The 23745-nt window shown below is 47.1% G+C and overlaps 1 protein-coding gene across 10 annotated transcripts in view; it reads left to right on the forward strand.

The window, feature by feature from the left end:
• Window positions 1-23745, forward strand: part of NSD2 (nuclear receptor binding SET domain protein 2) — a 110561-nt gene that overhangs the window by 3735 nt on the left and 83081 nt on the right. For 2 of the 10 annotated variants that reach the window (XM_055384352.2, XM_055384354.2), the window contains exon 2: window positions 17030-17127. The exons of 6 other annotated variants lie outside the window; for them this stretch is intronic. The gene's annotated coding sequence lies outside the window, so the exon portion shown is untranslated. Of the gene's footprint in view, window positions 1-17029; window positions 17128-18574; window positions 18757-23745 lie in introns of all 10 variants that reach the window. 2 more of the 10 variants (XM_055384349.2, XM_055384351.2) reach the window with 2 other exon arrangements.

Consider the following 23745-nt stretch of genomic DNA (forward strand, 5'->3'; position numbering starts at 1 on the left):
TTTTATGGAGTCAGTCTTCCAGTGTTTGGGCTGGTCTCTGTAACTCCTGGCCTCAAGTGATCCTCCTGCCTTGGCCTCCCAAAGTGCTGGGATTACAAGTGTGAACCACTGTGCCCGGCCAAGTTGCAGTATAGCTTTTTACTTTTTTTTTTTTTTTTTTTTTGGGGACAGGGTTTTGCTGTGTTACCCAGGTTAGAGTGGAGTCGTATGATCACGGCTCATTGCAGCCTTGACCACCTGGGCTCAATCGATCCTCCTACCTCAGCCTCCTGAGTAGCTGGGACAACAGGCATGTGCCACCATGCCTGGCTAATTTTTGTGCGTTTTATAGAGACAGGATTTCACCATGTTGCCCAGGCTGGTCATGAACTCCTGGGCTCAGGTGATCCTCCCACTTCGGCCTTGTGCCTGGCCTGCAGTATAGCTTTTTAAAGAATTGATTGATTTGATTACATTTGGTTTGCTAGTTAAAAAATCAAGACAGATTGGCCGGGTGCAGTGGCTCACGCCTGTAATCCCAGCACTTTGGGAGGCCGAGGCGGTTGGATCACGAGGTCAGGAGGTCGAGACCATCCTGGCTAACATGATGAAACCCCATTTCTACTAAAAAAAAAAAAAAATACAAAAAATTAGCTGGGCATGGTGGTGGACGCCTGTAGTCCCAGCTACTCGGGAGGCTGAGGCAGGAGAATGGCGTTAACCCAGGAGGTGGAGCTTGCAGTGAGCCAAGATTGCGCCACTGCACTCCAGCCTGGGAGACAGCGAGACTCCATCTCAAAAAAAAAAAAAAAAAAAAAAAAAAAAAAATTCAAGACAGATTTTGGCTGGGCGCGGTGGCTCAAGTTTGTAATCCCAGCACTTTGGGAGGCCGAGGCGGGTGGATCACGAGGTCAGGAGATTGAGACCATCCTGGCTAACATGGTGAAACCCTGTCTCTACTAAAAATATAAAAAATAAGCTGGGCATGGTTGCAGTGCCTGTAGTCCCAGCTACTCGGGAGGCTGAGGCAGGAGAATGGCGTGAACCTGGGAGGCAGAGCTTGCAGTGAGCTGAGATCGCGCCACTGCACTCCACCCTGGGCGACAGAGCAAGACCCCTGTCTCAAAAAAAAAAAAAAAAATCAAGACAGATTTCAAATTAGTTTTGTTTTAGTATCTGCTTTCCTAAAACCACCTGGCCCCAGATGAGTTTTCAAAGCATTTTACTTTCTGTAATACTTAGTGGTTTCAACAAAATATACAAGGGTAGAAATTGCAGTGTTGGTTAGCTGAGTGATGGCCTCAGCTCAAAAACTCCAGTAGTGGATAGGCACAGTGGCTCATGCCTGTAATTGCAGCACTTTGGGAGGCTGAGGTGGGAGGATCGCTTGAGACTAGGAGTTTGACACCAGCTTGGGCAACATAGGGAGACCCCATCTCTACAGAAATTTTTAAAAATTAGCTGGGCATGGTGGTGTGTGCCTATAGTCCCAGATACTTGGGAGGCTGAAGTGGGAGGTCACCTGAGTCCAGGACTTTGAGGCTGCAGTGAGCTGTGATCATACCACCACACTCCAGCCTGGGAGATAGCACAACCCTCTCTCAAAAAACAAACCTAAACACAAAACCCCAATAGTGAGACTACCCTAGTGGGTGTGTAGAAAAAATGTTTTTTTTTTTTCTGGAAGGAATTGGAACCTCAATTTTTAAGTTGACTTGAGTTGGCACTGAGAGAGTTGATGATGTGAATTAAATTTGTTATGCCGTTTGTTGGTGCGGTGGCTCACGCCTGTAATCCCAGTGCTTTGGGAGGCCAAGGCAGGCAGATCACCTGAGGTCAGGAGTTCGAGACCAGCCTGGGAAATGTGGTGAAACCCCGTCTCTACTAAAAATACAAAAAATTAGCTGGGCGTGGTGGTGGGTGCCTGTAATCCCAGCTACTTGGGAGGCTGAGGCAGGAGACTTCCCTGAGCCTGGGAGGCAGAGGTTGAAATGAGCCGAGATCATGCTACTGCACTCCAGCCTGGGCGACAGGAAGAGACTCTGTCTCAAGGAAAAAAAAAAAAAATTGTTATGCTTTTAGAGGATCTGTGCATGTTAGCAATGTTCTTACATTTTGATGGTTTTCATATATTTTTTGCTGCTATATTATGGAGGCTAATGATCAGAAAGCATTTTTCTGACTCCAGTTTTACTGTCTTCAGGTAGTTCTCTACACACTGCCTTGTCTTTCTAAAATACAGATGTCCTATGTGTCCCCAGTCTTCAGGGGGTGACTCTCACTGCCCATTGGGGTTCAAGACGAGTCTCTCACTGGCTTTCTGACTCTCACTGCACTACTTGTTTTGCCCTCATCTCAGTTACTCAGCTCATCTCTTTCTGCCATGTTTTTCCTCTGGGCCTTTGTGTGGTCAATTTTTGTTCCTTTCTTCTGCCCATGTGCCCCCTTACCCCATGTGTGTGGGGGATAGGCATGCTTTCCCTCTTCCTTCCTTCTGCCAGGTCTCAGCTTGGGCCCCACACTGAATGCTGTGCCTGACTCCTGCCTGTTTTGGGAGGCCCTTGTCTTTTCCATCATCACCCACTCCCATTCTCATTCTGTTCCAGCCACACGGGCCTCTTGCCTGCTCTGAAGCCCTGCAGCTCTGCTGCCTCCGACTAGTGCCCTTGTTCCTTCTTTGACCTGGAATGCTGTCCCCAGGTATCTGTGTGGCTTACCCCTCACCCTCCTTCAGGTCTTTGTGCTTCTCCCTCTCGGGCACCTTCTCTGACCACTGATTTAAAGTACTCTGTTGTGACCGGGTACTGTTACAGTTTATCTGTGATCCTGGTTCTTTATGAAGCCAAGACGAGAGGATCACTCCAGCCCAGGAGTTTGAGGTTGCAGGGAACCACGATTATGCCACTGCATTCCAGACTGGGTGACAGTAAGACTCTGTCCCAAAAGAAAAATAAAATTTAAAAAAAGTATTATATACGTACACACACACTTCTGAGACGGAGTCTAACTCTGTCACCCAGGCTGGAATGCAGTGGCACAATCTAGGCTCACCACAACCTCTGCTTCCTGGGTTCAAGCGATTCTCCTGCCTCAGCCTCCCAAGTAGCTGGGATTACGGGTGTGTGCCACCATGCCCGGCTGATATATATATATATATATATATTTTTTTTTTTTTTTGTATTTTTAGTAGAGACTAGGCCATGTTGGCCAGGCTGGTCTCGAACTCCTGACCTCAAGTGATCTGCCTGTCTTGGCCTCCCAAAGTGTTCGGATTACAGGCGTGAGCCACCGTGCCTGGCCAAAAAAACTTTTTAAAATTATTCTGTTGCTATCTGGCACTCCCCATCTGCCTTAGATTTTCTCCATAGCACATACCTCCAACATTCCATGTGAATTACTGGCTGCATTGGGTCTTCTGTGAAGGCAGGGACTTTTCTCCTTTTGCTTGGCTTGCTGTCATGTCCTCAGCACCTGGAATGGTACCTGAGTGACTGTCAGGCATTCAGTGACTATTTGAATACATACACAGCCCTCAGTACTTCGTATGCCTTAGGGGGCATAATATGTCCCAGAAATGGTGTGAATGAAGGGGAGTGGTGTGAGCATTTTGCCTTGATGTGGAGTTGGAAAGGTGGAGGGCCATGGGCTGGTGGCAGAGGTCACAGAAGAGCCTTATGCACCATTAGCAGGGCTGGAGAACTGTGACTTAACCAATGCACAGGAGGCGAGGCTGGGAAGGTGTGGACAGGTGGGAGAGAATGAGCAGAGGCAGCATTGCTGGGACTGGGCCATAGCGTGAGAGTGGTGCAGGAGAGGGTCCTTGGTCCAATCCTTACAGATGGAAAGATTGGGTAGTTGCTGGTACCACTGTTACCTCTCTGTGAACCAGGGGAAGGGAAAGTGGGCCTTGCTTCTGACCTACCTTATTTCCTTCCAGAAGGAAGCTCTGATCTCACCTACCTGCCTAAAAATGTGTCTCTGGAGCTTCACTGTTTGCTTAGAAGAGAAAGCCCTAGATCTTGAGCATGGCATGTGGTTCCTGCCTGTCTTTCCTTTATGTATCTATGTGTATATATATAAATATATACGACACTTTTTTTTATTATTTTATTTTATTTTATTTTTTTTGAGACGGAGTCTCGCTCTGTCACCCAGGCTGGAGTGCAGTGGAGTGATCTCAGCTCGCTGCAAGCTCCGCCTCCCGGGTTCACACCATTCTCCTGCCTCAGCCTCCCAAGTAGCTGGGACTACAGGCACGCCCAGCTAATTTTTTTGTATTTTTAGTAGAGACGGGGTTTCACCGTGTTAGCCAGGAAGGTCTCGATCTCCTGACCTTGTGATCTGCCCGCCTCGGCCTCCCAAAATGCTGGGATTACAGGCTTGAGCCACCGCGCCTGGCCTACAACACATTTTTTTTTAAAAATGTGTATTTTTTCTTTCCTCTATGACTCTGGCCAGTGATCCTGCCTGTCTTTCTAGCGTCTTTGCTGGCCAGTCCTTTGTGGTTGCTGTGAGATCTCATCACGCTGCCTGTAGCTCTTGTGATGAGCCGTGCCCTGTCCCATGGATCTTTGCATGTGCTGTTGCTTCTTCCTGAGTTGCCTAATTTTGTGTTGCTGTGGTGGTTTTATGGCTCACCCCTCATCTTTGTGAAGCCTTTCCCTATTTCTACCAGAACCGGGTGTTGCAGACCCTGGGCCCATGGCACTTGATGTGTGTGTGTGTGTGTGTGTGTGTGTGTGTGTGTGTGTGTGTGTGTGTGTGTGTTTTCTCCCAAGTTTGTCATGCCTTTGTGAGTACTGGGCCCTCTTATGACAGTTAGCATGTTGCACAGGCTCTTGCCCCATTCTCTTCTCCAGGTTGTGAATTTTTCAAGGTGAGGGCCCTTTGATATGTCTTCAGTGCCTAAATGTGGAAAGCACTTAGTTAACAAGTAGAGATAGTTTTTGGGTATTATTCTGTTTTCCTAATGATTTTTATTTCGTAAAAATGTGAATTTCTAGATTTTTGGTTAAAATACGTGTTAGAAATAGGAGGCTTCTGTGTTCTTTCCCCTCCAAAATTCTGAGTTGGTGTAATCTTTGTAGAGCCTTGCTACACAAATCTTTCAGCAGCGAAGCAGCTTCTTCTCATTGAATCCTCACAGCAGGAAATTGAATCCCAAAGATGTCAAGTAACTGATCCAAAGTCACAAGGCTGTATGTGATGAAGTTAGAACTCCTGCAGGGCCTGACCTCTGATTCTGTACCCTGGGAACTTACTTGTTTTGCCTCTTGGAAAACTAACATACAGCTGTCTATATGTGGATGGAAGACTGAGCCATTATATTTCTGCCAGTCAGTGTGGCAGTGTACTTCTGCCTGATATTTCTTCATTCATTGAATATCAGTTGTGTGCCAATGATGAGCCAAGACCTATGTCGTTGTTCCCATGGGTTTTATAGGCCTGTAATGGGATAAAATGGGGAGGGACAGTGAGCAAAGGTCGTATCTTTGAAAAATCTGTGAAATACTCCTGCCAAAAAAAAAAAAAAAAAATCCAACCTGAGTCCAGTCAAGCTCCTATGTTTAACAACCAATCTACAGGGAATACAGGGGCAAGAGAAATACTACAGAGTTGCCATTGGCAACACTGAGAAATGTGGGAAACTATAAGACCAGTAAGCCATACTCATCAACAGGGAAAAATGAAGGGGACTGATGACAAGAGACTGGAGGAACATGGACTAATTTTTATTGTAGGGCTTATCTGTGTTTGTGTCAGATCAGTTTGTTAGAGAAACAGCTGAATATCATTTATGATGTTTGAGACAGTTAGAATTTGGAACACTGATTATATTTATTATTGAGGAATTATTTTTATTTTTAGCTGTGATAGTGGGTTTGTTATGTTTAGTAATTCCTCCCTTTTAGAGGTGCATACAGACATTTACTGATGAAATGGTACATCATCTAGGGTTTGTGTCATGATCCTATGGGAGAGGGAGTAGGTTATTTGTGGTTACATCAGGACTTCAGGGCTGGTCTAGGTTGACAGTGGTATGGGCACATGGGTTCTAACTTTTTTTTGAGATAGGGTCCCTCCCGGACTCAAATGGTCCTCCCACCTCAGCCTCCTGCGTAGCTGGGACACAGGCGTGTGCCACTACACCTGGCTAATTTTTTATGTGTTTTGTTTTTGTTTTTGTTTTTTTGAGACGGAGTCTTGCTTTCCATCACACAGGCTGGAGTGCAGTGGCGTGATCTTGGCTCACTGCAACCTCCGCCTCCTGGGTTCACGCCATTCTCCTGCCTCAGCCTCCCCAGCAGCTGGGACTACAGGCGCACGCTGCCACGCCCAGTTGATTTTTTTGTATTTTTAGTAGAGACGGGGTTTCACCGTGTTAGCCAGGATGGTCTCGATCTCCTGACCTCATGATCCACCCGCCTCGGCCTCCCAAAGTGCTGGGATTACAGGCGTGAGCCACCATGCCTGGCCTGTTTTTGTTTTTAAATAGAGACAGGGTTTTGCCATGTTGCCCGGGCTGGTCTTGAATTCCTCGACTCAAGCAGTCCTTCTGCCTGCACCTCCCAAAGTTCTGGGATTACAAGTGTGAGCCACCCCTCTGAGCCCTGGTTCTAATTATTCTCTCCACATTTATATGTGTTTAGAATTCCTCATCACACAAAGCAAGTCATGAAGGAAAGATCTAGGTGCATCTAGTAGGGAGGTTATACCTGACAAGGCTTTGGGAAAGACTTCCTGATGGGATAGACACTAGAGCAGGGAGCAGAGAGCAGAACGGGGATTGGGTGTTGGCTCCATGAGGGTGGGGGTGAGTATCAGATGGAGGGAAGAGCCTGTGCAGAGCTTCTGTGATAGAGCAGGAGGAAGCTGGTGTGGCTGGAGCAGAGGGTGTTGGGCAAGTTCTTTTAGGTCCTGTTAAGAGCAATGTGAGGTTTTAAGGGTGATGGTGTGACATGAATCTATTTGCTTTGGAAAGAAGATTCCTCAGATTGCTCTGTAGATGGAGTTGGTGCTGGGGAAGGTTCGGGAAGAGTGTGTACAGAAGCCCAATCTGTGGTCACTCTGTTCAGGTGAAAACCTTTCCTTTGTCCCTGCTTTGGGTCCCTGATTGGATTGGACAGCCCTGTCTCCTTGAAATGTGGTGTGGCCTGTGATTTGCTCTGGCCATTGGAAAGTGACACGTAACTTCTGAGTGGAAGTGCTGAGACACGTGCTTTATCGTGTTCCCTTTCTCTTGTTTCTGACTGTGGAAACAAACGGATATGTACTATGGGCAAGAAAGAAAACTTTGGGCTGGGCTTAGTGGCTCATGCCTGTAATCCCAGCACTTTGGGAAGCCGAGGCGGGTGGACACGAGGTCAGAAGATCGAGACCATCCTGGCTAACATGGTGAAACCCCGTCTCTACTAAAAACACACAAAAATTATCTGGGCGTGGTGGTGGGCGCCTGTAGTCCCAGCTACTCGGGAGGCTGAGGCAGGAGAATGGTGTGAACCCGGGAGGTGGAGCTTGCAGTGAGCTGAGATCACGCCACTGCACTCCAGCTTGGGCGACAGAGCAAGACCTCTGTCTCAAAAACAACAACAACAACAACAACAACAAAAAACTGGGTTGAGCCAAGTAACAAACAGTTTTGGGTTTGTTACTGTACCATAACCTGGTCTCCAGTGGTTCTCAAAGTCTGGTCCCCAGACTGGCAGCTTCAGTGGCCTGGATGCTAGTTAGAAATGCACATTTTCATGTCTCAGACCTACTGCATCATAAACTCTGGAGTGGGGCCCAACAATCTGTGTTCTAATGTGTCCTTCATGTGATTCTGATGCCCTTGAGTTGAGAGCTACTGTCTGAATTTCCTGACTGATAAGTCAGGAGGCTGTTGGCGTCAGTCTTGGTGAAAGAGCTTGGTGGTTGGCCATTGTTGGGATTGTGGGTGTGGAGAAAAGTGGACAGGCCTAGCTAGGAAGGCCTCTGGAGTAAAACTGATAAGTTGTGTTGTTTGGGATAAGGAGAGATGAGGGGAAGTTCTGGTGCCAGTGATAGCCCTAAGTTTTTGTCTGACAGAACCAGATGGATAGAGGTGCCATTTACTGTCCAGATAGCATTCTTTCTGTATGCATTTACGTTACCTTCCATTTCAGGTTCAGAAACAAGAGAAAGCCCATTAGGAAATAAAAATTTGTGGACTTCCTTAGCTCAAGTAACAGTTTCTCAATGAACCCCACCTTGATACCCCTCCCCCCATTTAAAAGTGTACCCCCTCTGCAGGGCTGGACGCAGTGGCTCAGGCCTGTAATCCCAGCACTTCGGGAGGCTGAGGCAAGCAGATCACTTGAGGCTAGGAGTTCAAGACCAGCCTGGCCAACATGGCGAAACCCTGTCTCTACTAAAAATACAAAAAATAGCTGGGCGTGGTGGCGCACACCTGTAACCCCAGCTACTCAGGAGGCTGAGGCATGAGAATCGCTTGAACCAGAAGGTGGAGGTTGCAGTGAGCCCAGATTACACCACTGCCCTCCAACCTGGGTAACAGAGCAAGACTTTGTTTCCAAAAAAAAAAAAAAAAGTGTACCTCCTCCGCTCTCCTGATCCCACCTTGTTTGTTGTCCCCATCTGCTCTCCCAGCTGTAGTGGAAGCCCCATGAAAGCAGGGCTCTTGTGTCTTGTCCATGGCTGCATTCCCAGAGCGAGCAGCATGTGTGGGTGCTCAGCATGTGTGAGCTGAAGGAGCTGCCTAGATGGCGATGAGGAGCGCGTGTGGCCCACATGGAGCTGCACGCAGGAGCTGCGTTGCTGCCTCTTGTTCTCTGTTCACGTTTTTCTACACAGTAGCCTAGGATAGAGGCTGGAACTGTCATGAGAGCATGGAGAAGCTTGTTTAACTTAAGACAACTTATTCTTCCTTAAGTGGGAGAGAAAAATGACATTTCAGCAGAAGCAGCACTACCCACAATGAAATCTTACAAAATGAGACTACTGAGAAAGTTGCAGGTATAAAAATTAGATTTTTCTCCGTTTTTTTGTCGGGGAGGAGATGGGGTCTTGCTCTGTCACCCAGGCTGGAGTGCAGTGGCATGATCTTGGCTCACTGCAACCTCTGCCTCCTGGGTTCAAGCCATCCTCCCACCTCAGCCTCCCAAGTAGCTGGGACTATGGGTGCATGCCACTGTGCCTGGCTAATTTTTGTATTTCTTGTAGAGATGGGATTTTGCCATGTTGCCCAGGCTGGTCTCGAACTGCTGAGCTCAAGTGATCTGGCCCACCTTCGCCTCCCAAAGCACTAAGATTACAAGTGTGAGCCACCGCAGGCCCCTTTTGTTCTTTTTTTTGAGACGGAGTTTTGCCCTGTCACCCAGGCTGGAGTGCAGTGGCCCAATCTTGGCTCACTGCAACCTCCAGCTCCCTGGTTCAAGTGATTCTCCTGCCTCAGCCTCCCGAGTAGGTGGGATTACAGACATGTGCCACCATGCCTAGCTAATTTTTATATTTTTAGTAGAGATGGGGTTTCACTATGTTGGCCAGGATGATCTCGATCTCCTGACCTCGCGATCTGCCTGCCTTGGCCTCCCAAAGTGCTAGGATTATAGGCGTGAGCCACCGGGCCCAGCCTCGTTCTTATCTGCAAATTGTGTGCTCTATTTATAGAAGACAAATTGGGATTATATATCGTGTTAACAGTTTATTGGGTTCTTTTCAGTTGAGTTCTGAAATCTGCAAGTGTGTCTTTAAAATTCAACTGCCTGGGCTGGGCGTGGTGGCTCACGCCAGTAATCCCAGCACTTTGGGAGGCCGAGGCAGGCGGATCACCTGAGGTCGGGAGTTTGAGACTAGCCTGACCAACATGGAGAAACCCTGTCTCTACTAAAAATACTAAAAATTAGCCAGGCGTGGTGGCGGCAACCTGTAATCTCAGCTACTCAGGAGGCTGAGGCAGGAGAATCGCTTGAACCCGGGAGGCGGAGGTTGCCGTGAGCCGAGATCATGCCATTGTATTCCAGCCTAGGTGACAAGAGCAAAACTCTGTTTCAAAAAAAACAAAATAAAATTCAACTGCCTGTAACTCCTTTGAAACAAATAGTGCTGCTTGTTTGTCCATTATCTACCTTTTTAGGCTGAATGCATGTCTATTTTTTATATACCAGTATGTTCACAGCTGCTATAGGCATTTCAGCAAATTAGTGGATTAAATCAGTAAAGGGCAGAAACAAGACATTGCCAGTGCCCTATCTCAGACCCCTGCTTATGGATCAGTGGAGCATTATTGAGGGCTCTCTACTGATTCAGAAAAAATAACAACAGAATGAACTGTGGTCATTGCCTTCTCTTTTCTTTGCGAGAGGGGGCCCTGGTCATTCTTGTAAGTTGATAAAACTTCTGATATGTTGATAAAACTTCTGAGGTAAAGGAAGTCTGTTTCAGTGGCCCCTGTTGACATGTATTTTGATAGGACCTTGTCCTTGCTCTGCATTTCTGCCTCTGGGGAGTCTCAAGTGGCTGCTTGGGGCCACACATCATGCTGGAGTGTGGAGGCATGCTCTGGGTCCTTGAGCCTAGCTGCTCTTCATGGCTGTGCCTTCTTGGTGGGTGCCCCTGTCTCAGGAGCTGTTACTGCCTCTCTTGGTACCCATGCACTGCTCCTCTTTGTTACCACCCAGAGATCTCTGCACCGGTTCTGCATAGCTGCCCTGATACAGGTAGTTCCTCACTGCTCTCTTCCCTCAGGACAAGTTCCAGGTGCAGGAATGATATAGAGAAACTGAGTTGTGTGAGTTCCAGCCTAGAGTTTATATAAATTTTATTTCCAGAGATGTGCAATTTGGCACATCATTATGGCAAAATTAGCTTAAGTATTTTTAATAATTCTATAATCAGAAAATATATTTTATGAATAATTTGTGTAATACAGAAAAGTGGAAGGATACATACAACTCTGCTCTCACCAACCAAAACGTTGAAGCATATTTTCTGCTTATCTTTTCCTTTACGAAACTAAAGCACGTCCATTGAAGACGTATGCTTTGTGAGTCTTGTAATCAAAGTTGACAGTCCCTGCTGTACTCCCCTTCAGAGTTCCATCAAGGCAACCTCTGCTCTTTCAGCTGTTTCCTTTTTTTCTTTTTTCTTTTTGAGACAGGATCTCACTGTGTGGCCAGGGCTGGAGTGTGGTGGTATGATCTCAGTTCACTGCAACCTCCATCTCCTGGGCTCAGGCAGTTCTCGTGCCTCAGTCTCCTGAGTAGCTGGTATTACAGGTGTGCACCACTATGCCCAGCTAATTTTTGTATTTTTAGTAGAGACAGGGTTTCACTATGTTGGCCAGGCTGGTCTTGAACTCCTGGCCTCAAGTGATTCACTCATCTTGGCCTCTGAAAGTTCTGGGATTACAGGCTTGAGCCACTGTGCCTGGCCTTTCAGCTGTTTCTATTTATCTGTACTTTAAAAAGTAACTTGTGGCCGGGCGCAGTGACTCACGCCTTGTAATTCCAGCACTTTGGGAGGCCGAGGCGGGCAGATCACAAGGTCAGGAGATCAAGACCATCCTAGCCAACATGGTGGAACCCCGTCTCTACTAAAATACACACACCCAAAAAATTAGCCAGGCGTGGTGGCGTGCACCTGTAGTCCCAGCTACTCAGGAGGCTGAGGCAGGGTACTCGCTTGAACCTGGGGAGGTGGAGGTTGCAGTGAGCTGAGATTGCGCCACTGCACTTGAGCCTGGGGACAGAGCGAGACTCCATCTCAAAAAAAAAAAAAAAAACTTGCTTATTTTGCTAATTTTAGAACTTCCAGATTGATATATGTTCAGTTCTATCTGTGGAAGATGATGAAGATTTAGCTTTCTTACCCGCCCCCTCTTACCTCCCATGTTACCTCCCTACTTCTTCCCAACATTCCCAATATTGTGGTGGTTTGATGATCTATTCCGGAACTTAGTGGTTGAAAAAACAACAACCTGTATTTGTTTACAGTTTTGTAAGTGGGACATGGTTTGCCAGGGTTAGCTTGTTCCTCCTGCTCCATGTGATGCCAGCTTGTTGGTACTGGCTGTCAACTGTGAGAGTTCAGTAGGGACTTTTGGCCATGGGCTTCATTCTTCCCAGTGTGGTCTATCCTATGAGGCTGCTTGGGCTTCCTTGCAGCATGGTGGCTGGTTCCATGAGGGAGGAAGTGAGATCTGCCAGTTGTTTTAAAGGCTGTAGTGAGAACTGTCATCACTTTTGACATGTTCTTCTTTTTTAAAAATCTCCCTTGCTCAGTTATAGCAAGTCCCCACTTTTGCCATGTTTTGTTGGTAAAAACAGCTACAGGGCCAGGCTAGACTCAAGGGAGTGGGGAAACAGACCTTCATCTCTTGGTAGAGTGACAAAGAATTATTGACCATCTTTATTTATATTTTATTGGTGAGGTCTTGCTCCCTTGCGCAGGCGAGAGTACAGTGGCACGATCATAGCTCACTGTAGCCTCCAACTCCTGGGTTCAAGTAGTCCTCCTACTTCAGGCTACCAAAGTGCTGGGATTACAGGTGTGAGCGTGAGCCACTACACCTGGCTAATTTTTGTTGGCTGTTTTTAATCTACCACACTTTTATAGCAAGGTTTGGTTTAAATGAATATAAATTGTTACATTGTTCAGCTAAATCATACACTGTGATGGATAATATTTACTTGTATGACTTTGTTTTCCTGGTGGTAAGTTTTTCTGTTGGCTTTACTTTCCATGTATCTGTTACTAATTTAGCCTAAAGTTTTTCAAATGAACTGTATAAAAAGCCTTTGGGATGGTCAGTTACACTAGATCTGTCAGTTCCTATTTTTCTTTTTTTTTTTCTTCTGTGATGACCTTTCTCCCAGAGCTGTCTTCCTGCTCCAGATTGGACTCCTCCCTATTCTGCTGCACAGCTGTTCACATCATCTTCTGGGATGGACCATCTGTTTTTTGGATCTCATGTCTTCCTTAGTTTACCTTCATGTTTGGTGATACGTGGTCTGATAGTTATCTTAAAATATGTGTGAGGCAACGTTTATTAAGACTATATGGCTGGGTGCGGTGGCTCACACCTGTAATCCCAGCACTTTGGGAGGCTGAGGTGGGTGGATCACCTGAGGTCAGGAGTTCGAGACCAGCCTGGCCAAAATGGTGAAACCAGTCTCCACTAAAAATACAAAAATTAGCCAGGCCTGGTGTTGGGCATCTGTAATCCTAGCTACTCAGGAGGCTGAAGCAGGAAGAATTGCCTGAACCTGGGAGGCGGAGGTTGCAGTGAGCTGAGATCAGGCCACTGCACTCCAGCCTGGGTGGCAGAGCGAGATTGCCTCAAAAAAAAAAAAAAAAAAAAGACTTTATATGCCAGACAATCATTTGTGCATATCCTCAGCTGATAGCTTGGTTGGGTATATATCATTTAGGTTGGTAATGATTTTTTCCTCAGAATTTTGAAGGCATTACTTTATTTTTTAATTTTTAAATTGTTTTTATTTTTTTTGAGACTGAGTCTCACTCTGTCACCCAGGCTGGAGTGCAGTGGCAATCTCGGCTCACTGCGGCCTCCACCTCCAGGGTTCAAGCGATTTTCCTGCCTCAGCCTCCGGAGTAGCTGGGATTACAGGCGTGAACCCACTGCGCCTGGCTAATTTTTGTATTTTTAATAGAGATGGGGTTTCACCATTTGGCAAGGCTGGTCTCAAACTCCTGGCCTCAAGTTATCCACCGGCCTCGGCCTCCCAAAGTACTGTGATTACAGGCGTGAGCCACCACGCCTGGCTGCTTTATTATTTTTGAGCTTCCCATGTATATTAGTTTTTTTTTTTTTTTTTTTTTGAGACAGTCTCACTCTGTTGGCCAGGGTGGAGTGCAGTGGCATGATCTCGGCTCACCTCAACCTCCACCTCCTGGGTTCAAGTGATTCTTCTGCCTCAGCCTCCCGAATAGCTGGGATTACAGGCACCCGCTACCATGTCTGGCTAATTTTTGTATTTTTAGTAGAGACGAGGTTTCGCCATTTTGGCCAGGCTGGTCTGGAACTCCTGACCTCAGGTGATCCACCCGCTTTGGCCTCCCAAAGTGCTGGGATTACAGGCGTGAGCCACTGCGCCCAGTCGTATATTAGTATTTTTTGAGACAGGGTCTTCTTCTGCCACTCAGGCTGGAGTGCAGTGGTGTAATTATGGCTCACAGCCTCTACCTCTTGGGCTCAAGCTATCCTCCCACTTCAGCTTCCTGAGTAGCTGGGACTACAGACATGCGCTTCCACACCCAGCTAACTTTTTTACTTTTTGTGGAGCTGGGGTTCTTGCTATGTTGCCCAAGCTGGTCTTGAACTCCTGGGCTTAAGCGATCCTCCTGCCTGGGCCAACCAGAGTGCTGGGATTATGGGTGTGAGGCACCACGCCCGGCCAAGATTTGACTTTTTTTTTTTTTTTGAGTCGGAGTTTTGCTCTTGTTTCCCAGGCTGGAGTGCAATGGCACCATCTCAGCTTACTGTAACCTCCGCCTCCTGAGTTCAAGCGATTCTCCTTCCTCAGCCTCCCAAGTAACTGGGATTACAGGCATGTGCTACCATGCCTGGCTAATTTTGTATTTTTAGTAGAGAGAGTTTCATCATGTTGGTCAGGCTGGTCCTCAGGTGATCCACTCCTGACCTCAGGTGATCCACCTGCCTTGACCTCCCAAAGTGCTGGGATTACAGGCGTGAGCCACTGTGCCCAGCCGACCTTTTTTTTTTTTAATTGAGATAAAATTCACATAACATTTATTGTTTAAACCATTATAGAGTGTACAATTCAGTGGTGTTTTTGGTATGTTCAGTGTTGTGCAAAAGTCGCTGCTACCTAATTCCTAAACATTTCATCAGCTCAGTAAAAAACTCTGCACTGTTAAGCAGTCACTTTCTATCCTCTCCTCTCCCAGCCCCTGGCAGCCATTCTACTTCTGTCTTTATGGATTTGCCTATTTTAGGCATTTTACATAAATGGAATCATACAGCATGTGGCCTTTGTATCTAGCTTCTTTCACTTAGCATCATGTTTATCTATGTTGTAGCATAAATCAGGACGTCATTTCTTTTTGTGGCTAAATATCCATTGCATGGATAGATCATTTTGTTCAACCATTCATCAGTTGATAGACAGTTGGGTTGCTTTTTGCTATTACAAATAATGCTGCTGTGAACATTCTTGTACAAGTTTTTTTTGTTTTGTTTTGTTTTTTGTTTTTTTTTTGAGATGGCGTCTCGCTCTGTCGCCCAGGCTGGAGTGCAGTGGCGTGATCTCGGCTCACTGCAAGCTCCGCCTCCCAGGTTCACGCCATTCTCCTGCCTCAGCCTCCCGAGTAGCTGGGACTACAGGCGCCCGCCACCATGCCCGGCTAATTGTTTTTTGTATTTTTAGTAGAGACGGGGTTTCACTGTGTTAGCCAGGATGGTCTCGATCTCCTGACCTCGTGATCCGCCCACCTCGGCCTCCCAAAGTGCTGGGATTACAGGTGTGAGCCACCGCACCCGGCCTATACAAGGTTTTTTATTGAGACGGAGTTTCACTTTCATTGCCCAGGCTGGAGTGCAATGGCATGATCTCGGCTCACTGCAACCTCCGCCTCCTGGGTTCCAGTGGTTCTACCTCAGCCTCCCAAGTAGCTAGGATTACAGGCGCCCACCACCACGCTTGGCTAATTTTGTATTTTTAGTAGAGACGGGGTTTCACCATGTTGGCCAGGCTGGTCTCGAACTCCTGACCTCAGGTGATCACCTGCCTCAGCCTCCCAAAGTGCTGGGATTACAGGGGTAAGCCACCACGCCCGGCCTTTTTTTTCTTTTGTGAGACAAGGTCTCACTCTGTCACCCAGGCTGGAGTGCAGTGGCGCGATCTCGGCTCACTGCAGTCTCCGCCTCACAGGCTGAAGTGGTCTTCCCACCTCAGCTTCCCGCGTAGCTAAGACCACAGGCACATGCCACCACGCCCAGCTAAGTTTTGTATGTTTTGTAGAGACAGGATTTTGCCATGTTGTCCAGGCTGATGTCGAGTTCTTGGGCTCAAGCAATCCTTCTGCCTTGGCCTCCCATAGTACTGAGGTTACAGGTGTGAGCCACTGTGCCCCGCCTACGTGGAATTGTTTTATATGAGAACAGAGGTTCTACCATCATTCAGTGATAGCAGGGCTGAAATATATTTCAGGCAGACTAGTGTGATATATTAGAAAATGAGGGTATTTTAGGTATGTGTAAATCATATATGTGAACTTGGGTTTTCCATTTCAGTCTTTTCCGCCCCTGGAGGAACGGGTTGGAGCTTTGTCCGTCTCACGGCCTGGCTCTGGGGAATGTCCTGAAGATCTCACTGCTGTCCTAGGGTTGAGACCTCCTTCTGCTCAGTTGGATTCACGGAATTATCAGAGTGGGCTTTAGCTGACATCTAAGCCAGTGGGCAAGGTGGGAGCAGTGAGGCCTACTGTGTCTGAAGTGTTAAAGCTCCCCAGAGAACCGGGCACGGTGGCTAATGCCTGTAATCCTAGCACTTTGGGAGGCTAAGGCGGGCAGTTCACGAGGTGAGGAGATCGAGACCATCCTGGCTAACACGGTGAAACCCCATCTCTATCAAAAATACAAAAATAAAAATTAGCCGGGCGTGGTGGTGGGCACCTGTAGTCCCAGCCACTCGGCAGGCTGAGGCAGGAGAATGGCGTGAACACAGGAGGCGGAGGTTGCAGTGAGCCGAGATCGCGCTACTGCACTCCAGCCTGGGCGACAGAGGGAGACTCCGTCTCAAAAAAAACAAAAACAAAAAAAACAAAAAACCTCACCAGAAATGCACACTAGGGCTTACCCAGCCCCAGTCCAGGAAGGAATAGTCTTCCTGCCTCCCCATTGCCCTCTATGCTTTCTCTTTTCCTAGCATATCTACTCTTCCTAATTTCTGCCTCTCTCCTCTGGAATATTAGCACCTCAAGAATAAGGAAGGCATTTTGTTTGTTGCTCTATTTCCAAGTGCTGGAGAACTTGGGTGGGACTCAGTGGTTCTTTATTTTTATTTCTTTATTTTTATTTTAATTTTAGAGATGGGTCTCGCCATCACCATGTTGCCCAGTCTGGTCTCCAACTCCTGGGCTCAAGCGATCCTCCTGCCTTGGTCTCCCAAATTGCTGGGATTACAGGTGTGAGCCCCCATACCCGGCCTGAGTGAGTGGGTTCTGAATGGTGACTGTTGTTGTCCATAGCCTTCCCCCCGCTTCTGAGAGTGGAGTCCCTCCCCTCATGTTGGAGACCTCCCAAGGTCCATGTGGTCCTATAGGGGCTGTTCAGCCTCCCTAGCCCCTTAACGTGCCAGATCATATTGTATATATTCCATGAAATGTGAATAGTAATTCCTAAGCACTTATTTTAAAAAACAGCAATGTGATGCTTAACTCTTCCCACCTCTGTTCCTGTCCCCCTTAGAAAACCACTGATAATTCTTTTTTTTTTTTTTTTTTGAGACGGAGTCTTGCCCTGTCGCCCAGGCTGGAGTGTAGTGGCCTGATCTCGGCTTACTGTAACCTCCGCCTCTCGGGTTCGAGCAATTCTCCTGCCTCAGCCTCCTGAGTAGCTGGGATTATAGGCGTGCACCACCACGCCCGGCTAATTTTTTGTATCTTTAGTACGGACGGGTTTCACCATGTTGGCCAGAGTGGTCTCGAACTTCTGACCTTGTGATCTGCTCGCCTCAGCCTCCCAAAGTGCTGGGATTACAGGCATGAGCCACCGTGCCTGTCCTAGAACCACTGGTAACTCTTAACTGGTAATTTTTGTTTTAACCTCTGTATTTTTATTTTTCACCTGAGTGCTTAAACATTTTCATCCTTTTTATAATGGTCATGTTGCATTTGTAATTTTAAGAAGAAAAATATTTATAAACGAGGAATTCTTAGGTTATTAGTCTTCTTCCTACAACAGCACTTCTCCAGTACCAATCTGATTCCTCTAAGTCCACATCCCCAGGTTTGACATCTCTAACTCTAATCCCTTCTGTTCTTTGTCCTTGTGATTTTACATCTTTCTTTTGTGAAAGAGATATGCATATTAAACTCTCAGGCCAGGCTCGGTGGCTTAAATGCCTCCAATCCCAGCACTTTGGGAGTCCGAGACGGGTAGATCACCTGAGGTCAGGAGTTTGAGACCAGCCTGGCCGACATAGTGAAACCCCGTCTCTGCTAAAAATACAAAAAAATGAGCCAGGCGTGGTGGTGCATGCCTATAGTCTCAGCTACTCGGGAGGCTAAGGCAGGAGAATCACTTGAACCCAGCGGCAGAGGCTGTGGTGAGCTGAGATTGTGCCACTGGCACAGTTCCAGCCTGGGCGACAGAGACTCCGTTTCAATAAAAATAAATAAATAAATAAACTCTCAGTCTTTGCATATTGCAAGATGTATTTTGCCTCTTTTTGTTTTGTTTTGTTTTGTTTTGAGACAAGGTCTTGCTCTGTCCCCCAGGCTGGAGTGCAGTGGTGCTTTCTTGGCTCTCTGCAATCTCTGCTGCCCAGGCTCAACCGATCCTCCTGCCACAGCCTCCCAAGTAGCTGGGATTATGGGCATGCACCCAGCTAATTTTTGTATTTTTTTGCAGAGACAGGATTTTGCCATGTTGCCCAGGCTGGTCTCGAACTTCTGAGCTCAAGCGATCTACCTGCCTCGTCCTCCCAAAGTGTTGGAATTGCAGGTGTGAGCCACTGCACCCGGCCCTTGCCTCATGTTTGAATGATAATTTACCTGGGCATAAAATTCTGGACACTTGTGGTGGCGCACGAGGTGGGCATTTATTTTCCCTTAATGCTTGCTTGATTGATTGACAGACAGTCTTGCTCTGTAGCCCAGGCTGCAGTACAGCGGCATGCTTATAGGTTGCTGTAGCCTCGAATTCTTAGGCTTAAGTTATCCTCCTCCCTCAGCCTCTGAAGAAGCTAGGATTAGCTTCTAGGACTAGCTTCTAGGACTGTAGGTGTGCGCCACTGTACCTGGCTAAATTTAAAATTTTTTGTAGAGACGGCGTCTTACTATGTTGGCCAGGCTGGTCTCAGACTCCTGACCTCGAGTGATCTTCCCACTTCAGCCTCCCAAAGTGGTGGGATTACAGGTGTGAGCCAGCACGCCTGGTGAAGATTTTCTGTTTGTCCTTCATGTTCTGTCATTTCAATACAATGTATCTAGATGATTTGTTTTCATTTATTTTGCTCAGAACATAGGGTGCTCTTTTATTCAGAATATCTAATTTTCCTTTCATCTCTGGAAAATGTTTCATCTCTTTGAAATTTGTTGGCTGGCTGAGGTGGCTCAACCTGTAATCCTACCACTTTGGGAGTCCAGAAGTTTGAGACCAGCCTGGGCAATGTGGTGAAACCCCATCTCTACAAAAAATACAAAAATGAGCCAGTGTGGTGGTGCATGCCTGTATTCCCAGCTACTTGGGAGGCTGAGGTGGGAGGATTGCTTGAGCCCACGAGTTCTAGGATGCAGTGAGCTGTGATGGCACCATTGCACTTTAGCCTGGGCAACAGAGGAAGACCCTGTCTCGATAAAAAAAAAAAAGAAAAATGAAAAGAAAAAGTTTTCTTTCCCTCATCCTCCCAAGCCTCTCCAACTAGAACTGCATTGGAATGTAAGCTCCTTGAAGGTAGAGGATTTTTGGGGGTATACGTAACATAAAATTTACCATTTTAACTATTTTAAAGCATTTAGTTCTATGGTCTTAAGTGCATTCACATTGTTATACAACCATGACACTGTCTCCAGAACTTTTTCATCTTCTCAAACTGAAACTCTGTCCCATAATTCCCCATCCTCCTTTTTCTTCCCCCAGCTTCTGGCACTCACCATTCTACTTCCTGTCTCTATGAATTCTATTCTGGGGACCTCATGTACGTGGAATTTTACAGTATTTGTCTTTTTTGTGTCTGCCTTATTTCACTTAGCATAGTTTCTTCAAGATTCATCCATATTGTAGCAGATATCAGCATTTCCTTCCTTTTAAAGCTGAATACTACTCCACTGTGCAGATAGTCTACATTTTGGTTATCTATTCATCTGCTGATGGGTTACGTCTACCTTTTGGCTACTGTAACAGTGCTCCTGTGAACATGGTTGTACAAATATCTTCTGGTTCCTGCTTTTAATTCTTTTGGGTAGACATAGAGTGGTTTTTCACCCTGTTTTGTTCAATGTTATAATCCCAACACCTAAAATCAGTGTCTTGCTCATAGTAGGCACTTTATATTTGAAAGAATGAAACATTCATGAATGTTATGTCTTAATTTATCTTACATGGTTTTCATCTCTTTATCAGCCCTTTTCCTTGCTGATTCGCTCAGATTTATCTTCTAATCTATTATATTTTTAGCTGTGCCTGGTCTGCTATATTCAACTCAACTGAGTTTTTAATTTCAGTACCAATACCTTTTTTTTCCAAGTCTGCAAATCATGAAAACAGTAATTTCCTGTTCTTCTGTAGAAGACCTTCCATACTGTCCTATGCCTGGCTCCTGGAGGATCTCTCACTGCTGGTGGGAGGCTGTGTTTACCTCAGGGGCATCTCTCAGTGGCTCTCCCGGGGAGAGGGGGGCTCCCCATGAGCAGTTCTCAGGTTTCCCTGCAGGCCCTACCAGTGTCACTCATTCTAGACCTGTTTTGACATTTTTTGGTCTCCGGATTTAGCCTTCTTAGGCAGAGGCTTGGGGTTCACATTTCTCAAGGGTGGCTCTGTCACCCCAGTGGCCTCTGGTGGGTGTTTGCTGAGGGCCCAGCCCTGGGCTGGCTGGTAGAGGGGCTCAGGTGATGATGACAGCACTGTGACCACAGACACTCACCTGGTGATGAGGAAGTCCTCTGCCTGGTGGTGGCTTCTTTTCCTCCTTAATGTTTGAAAGTACCTGCAAGGTGGGTCCTCTGTCCTCAGGACATGGAGTGAGGATGAGTGGTAGAGGCTCTTGGCCGGGGTCCCACAGTGTAGTAAGTGGCAGAGCTGGGATTCTAGTCCAGACGGCAGCTCCACACTTGGTGCTCCTAATCACTGTGGCCAGCTGCTCGCCATGACTCCTCTCCTTCGGGCTCTCTGCAGGCAGCCCAGTCAGGCCCAAGCCCCTGTCCTGCACCTCCGTTCTGTATTCCGGCTGCCAAGCCCCAGCTCTTAAACCCTGGGGTCCTGCCATGGGCAGCCTGCATCCTATGAGGCTCCAGACTGCTGTTCCCTTTTCATTTCTAGACCTGGAGATTTCTCTCTATTGCTTTGCGTTAGGCAGTGTAGCTAGACAAGGTCTTGCTGAGTCTGGCATGCAATAGTGTGGTCACAACTCACTGCAGTGTCAACCTCCTGAGCCCAAGCCATCCTCACACCTCAGCCTCCCGGGTAGCTGGGACTGTAGATGTGTGCCAGTGTGCCTGGCTAATTTTATTTTTTGTAGAGACAGGGTCTCACTATGCTGCCCAGGCTCGTCTCAAACTGCTGGGTTCAAGCAATCCTCCCTCGGCCTCCCAAAGTGCTAGGATTACAAGTAGTGAACCACTGTGCCCAGCCTCCCTCCCTTCCTTCCTCTCTTCCTTCCCGAACTCTTTCATTCCTCTCTTTCCTTCCTTTCCTTCCTTCCCTTCTCTCTTTCTCTTTCTTTCTTTCCTTCTTTCTTTTCTTTTCTGTTTTTTCTTTTCTTTTCTTTCTTTCTCTCTTTTTCTTTCTTTCTTTTCCTTTCTTCTCTTCTCTTTTCTTTTCTTTCTCCTTGCCTTCCCCAACATAAGAAAGATAGTTAAACCCGGGTATGGTGGCTCACATCTGTAATCCCAGCACTTTGAAAGGCCAAGGGGGGTGGATTGCTTGAGCCCAGGAGTTGGAGACCAGCCTCGGCAACATGGTGAGACTTTGTACAAAAACACAAAAATTAGCTGGGCATGGTGGCAAGTGCCTTGTAGTCCTCACAGCTGCTCAGGAGGCTGAGGCAGGAAGATCACTTGAGCCTGGGAGGCAGAGGTTGCAGTGAGCCATGATCATACCACTGCACTCCAGCCTGGGTGACAGAGTGAGACTCTGTCTCAAAGGAAAAAAAAAAAAAAAAAAAGGAAAGTGGTTTGGGCTGGGTGCAGTGGCTCATGCCTGTAATCCCAGTACTTTGGGATGTTGAGATGGGAAGATCCCTTGAGCCCAGGAGTTTGAGATCAGCCTGGACAATATAGTGAGATCCATCTCTACAAAAAAAGGATTAAAAAGTTAGCTGAGCATGGTGGGTGCACCTATAGTCCCAGCTACTCAGGAGGCTGAGATGGGAGGATTGCTTGAGCCCTGAAGGATAGAGGTTGCAGTGAGCTGAAATTGTGCCATTGCCCTGCACTCCAGCTTCGGTGGTAGTGAGACCCTGTCTCAAGGGGAAAAAAAAAATGTTTGGCAGGGTACAGGGGCTCCTGCTTGTAATGCCAGCACTTTGGGAAGGATTCCTTGAAGCCAGGACTTAGAGACTAGCCTGGTCAACAAGACAAGATCCCGTCTCTACAAAAAATTTTATTTTTATTTTTATCGATTTATTTTTGAGACAGAGTCTCACTCAGGCTGGAGTGCAGTGGCGTGGTCTTTACTTACTGCAGCCTCCACCTCCTGGGTTCAAGCGATTCTCCTGCCTCAGCCTCCCAAGTAGCTGGGATTACAGGTGTGTGCCACCAAGCCTGGCTAATTTTTGTATTTTTAGTAGAGTTGTGGTTTCACCATGTTGGCCAGGCTGGTCTCGAACTCCTGACCACAAGTGATCCACCTGACTCGGCCTCCTAAAGTGCTGGGATTACAGGCATGAGCCACCTCACCCAGCTGCTGAACTTCTTGAATCTGTACATTTGTGTCTTATTAAATTGGGGAACTTTTGGAGGACCATTGTTTTCTCCAAATATTTTTGCCTTTTTTTTTTCCCTCCTCCTCCTGGGTGGAACTCCAGACCCTTTAATATTGTTCCACAGATCTGTGAGGCTCTGCTTCCTTTTTTTCCCCCCTTCTTTTTACACTCTTGCTCTGTAATCCAGGTTGGAGTGCAGTAGTGCAATCATAGCTCACTGCAGCCTTGACCTCTTGGACTCAAGCGATCCTCCTGCCTCAGCCTCCTGAGTAGCAGGGACTACAGGTGCACATCACCACGAGACTGGCTAATTTTTGTATTTTTTGTTGAGATGGGCTCTCACTGTCTTGCCCAAGCTGGTCTTGAATTCCTGGATTTGAGTGATCCTCCTGCCTCGGCCTCCCAAAGCCTGACCACATTCCCCTTAAAAATGGTTTTGTGGCCAGGTGCGGTGGCTCACGCCTGTAATCCCAGCACTTTGGGAGGCCAAGGTGGGCAGATCACGAAGTCAGGAGATCGAGACCATCCTGGGTAACACGGTGAAACCCCGTCTCTACTAAAAATACAAAAAATTAGCCGGGCGTGGTGGTGGGCGCCTGTAGTCCCAGCTACTCAGGAGGGTGAGGCAGGAGAATTGAACCCGGGAGGTGGAGGTTGCAGTGAGCTGAGATTGCACCACTGCAGTCCAACCTGGGTGACAGAGCGAGACTCCGTCTAAAAAAAAAACAAAAAACAAAAAAAAAACACACTTTTTTTTTTGTCCAGCAGCTGGAATCTCTTTTCAGTTATTTCATAAGCTAGGCTGCTTGGAATCAGCCTGGAATTTGGGCAGAGTTTATAGGCAGAATTTGGGACTCCTCTCTGAGACTCTCTCCTTGAGATTTCCCCCCTCATTTTATAGTTGTTACAGTTGCTTCAAACTCTCCTCAGTCACACATTT

The sequence above is a fragment of the Gorilla gorilla genome, chromosome 3 (assembly GCF_029281585.2).
Source record: "Gorilla gorilla gorilla isolate KB3781 chromosome 3, NHGRI_mGorGor1-v2.1_pri, whole genome shotgun sequence".
Lineage (NCBI taxonomy): Eukaryota > Metazoa > Chordata > Mammalia > Primates > Hominidae > Gorilla > Gorilla gorilla.